This window comes from Arachis ipaensis, chromosome B10, assembly GCF_000816755.2.
Source record: "Arachis ipaensis cultivar K30076 chromosome B10, Araip1.1, whole genome shotgun sequence".
Taxonomy (NCBI): domain Eukaryota; kingdom Viridiplantae; phylum Streptophyta; class Magnoliopsida; order Fabales; family Fabaceae; genus Arachis; species Arachis ipaensis.
Genome location: NC_029794.2, coordinates 37894198 through 37897072, shown reverse-complemented (window position 1 = coordinate 37897072; position 2875 = coordinate 37894198). Strand labels below are relative to the sequence as shown.

Sequence of the window (2875 nt, the reverse complement as noted above, 5' to 3'; positions counted from 1 at the left end):
GATGTTAAAATTAATTAAAAGAAAGAAAATATAAAAAAAATAAAAACTCTAAATCAAATAAAAAATATAAATAATGTAAATGCATGTAGAGAGATTTGAATCCTAATACACAAAGAATACCAATTCTTTTATTATTATTACACTATTAAGTTTTACCAAGGTTGCGAGAACCGGACCGGTCAATAAACTGGTGAGATGACTGGTTTACTGGTTCGACCGGGATTAAATCAGGGTTCAACCAGTTTAATTAAATATTAAATAAAATTATCAAAAATTTAATATATAATTTTAAATATTTAAATTTCAATAAAATTTAACCTAATAAAAAATAAAATTTAAAATTTAAAATTTCAATTTATAACCTAAAAATCAAAACTAACAAACAAATCAGTAATAACCACTAACCATTGAATTTGCAAACATAATCATAATTTAAATTTGGAACAAACATAATCATAATCTGGAACAAACAAACAAACTATGAAATCAAATTGCAGTAACAAATTAAAAATAGAAGACAACAATGAAATTAAATGCAGAAGACAACAATGAAAATATAACAATTAACCCAGACAAACAAGCAACAATCAACATAATCAAATCCCAAAAAACAGCAATTAATTCCCAAAAATAAAAACTGAAGCAGGGTAGAGATCTGCTTACAAACTCAGACATTCATAAACTCAAGCTAAGCAGAAATTAGCAAACTCAGAATCAGAAATCAGAAACCAAATAAAAGTACAAATACAAGCAAAGTTAAATTGAAGACTGGCAGCGGCGAAGGAGGAATCCAAGTGACGGTGATGGAAGAGGGGAAGTGAGCTCGGGCTCAGAGGGGATTGAAGACAGGCTTGACATGTGAGAGAGAACCTGGAGAAAGTGACCTCATCAAGAAACTTAGTAGAAAAAGAGAGAACCTGGAGAAATAAGGGAAGAAGCTCGACTGCTCGAGCGTTCCACAGAGGTGAAAGAAAGGTCCCGGTGAGAGGAGGTGACGGCTGAGCAGTGGAACAAAGGTGACAATGGAGAGACGTTCGCGGTGAGAGTGAGACGAGACGCGACGACGGGGAGAAGAGCTCCACAACGGCCGATCAATGGAACAAAGATGACGACGGAGAGACGTTCGCGGTGAGAGTGAGACGAGACGCGACGGTGATGAGAAGAGCTCTGCGACGGCGAGGAGAAGAGCTCTGCTGGCGTTAACGCTGCCGCAGGTTATTGCTGCTGAAGTGTTGAAGATTGAATTTGGGGCTTGGCTTCATTACTTCTGCTTTAGGGTTAAATGGGTTAAACAGGGTTGAGATTGAGAGAGAGGGAATCTGTTTCCTTTATATTAAAAACAAAAAAACAAAAAAACTAAATGGGTAAAACGGCGTCGTTTGGGAGGAGTAGTCAAATAAGAAAAACCGCAAAAAATTAACCGGTCCAAACGGTTCACCGGTTAACTGCCGGTTCAGCCGATTTTTTGACTGATTTTTTGCCAGTCGATTTTTGAGCCTAACCAGACCGGCCTAGTGACCGATTTCCGGTTAATCTGGTTGAACCGGCCGTCCGGTTTGATTTTCAGAACAATGAGTTTTACTCTACATAATGTATTCACTATAATACTATACGAGTTTAAATTTTTTTGGAGGGCCAAGGCCACTACTTGACCCAACCTTAAATCCGTCCATGTGGTTATGATGCACAGACACTGACACAGATATAGAATACGACATGATATGGACACGGGACACGTGAACATACGAATTTAAGGTTCTTATAAAACACAAGAACACAACATATATATTAATAAATATAAAGTATTTTTTAGATAAATTGTAATGATATTTTGGTATTTTATTGATATTAAAATATAAATTAATTTTTTAATTGTTTTTAATTTTTTTTAAGTATATAAAATGTTTAAAATATTTTTTGTAAAGTATCATTTTGTGCTCAACGTTTAGAGTAAGTTTCAAAATTGTCCCTAATATTTAAATCGTCCTTTAAGTCCCTAACATTTCAAAATTGTCTCAATATTGTCTTGTCGTTAGGGATCTATTAACAGAATTGACGGCGGGACAAAATTGAAACGATTTTGAAACATTAGGGACTTAAATAGGACGAAAACATTGGAGACAAGAACTATATATTAATCTTAGAAAAATTACCAAATCAATTAAAATGAAAGTAAATTTTAACAGAATGAATTGCATTAAGAATTCAAGATTTTTACTCATCATAGAATATTTCTAATATGACTAGTAGATAAACTTTCAGAAAAAGAAAAACAATGAGTATGATACATATATAATAAAGTATAAATTATATATTTTTTTGTCTTTAATGTGTAGAACTTCTTTAATGTTTAATTTAAATAAACTTTATTTTTAACTTAGAAATAAATTTTAATTTTATCTTTCATTAATATTAATTTTTTATGGTACGTAGTTATTCAATTATTTTTTAATCACATATAAGTAAATTACAACTTAATCACATTACTTTTATTTTAATTTTTTTAATTTTGCTCTTAAAGATTTTTACTCATCATGAAATATTTGTAGAATGACTAGTACCTAAATTTGTGAAAAAGAAAAAAAAACATGGTACGTATACAATAAAGTATAAATTATACCTTTTGTCTCTAGTATATCAAACGTATTTTTTAATATTTAATTTAATTAAACTTTATTTTTAATTTTATTTTTCAATGATATTAATTTTTTGTGATAGATAATTATTCAATTATTTTTTTAATTGCATCTAAGTAAATTACTCTTAATCACATTATTTTATTCTAAATATTTTTTTTTTAATTTTATTCTTAATCACATTACTTTTATTCTAAGTAAATTTATTTTTTATTAAGAGAAAAATTAAAATTTATTAA

At 30.0% G+C, this 2875-nt stretch overlaps 1 protein-coding gene across 4 annotated transcripts in view; it reads left to right on the top strand.

The window, feature by feature from the left end:
- LOC107624078 (BAG-associated GRAM protein 1) overlaps positions 1–2875 on the top strand; it is an 18547-nt gene that overhangs the window by 1438 nt on the left and 14234 nt on the right. The window lies entirely within an intron of this gene.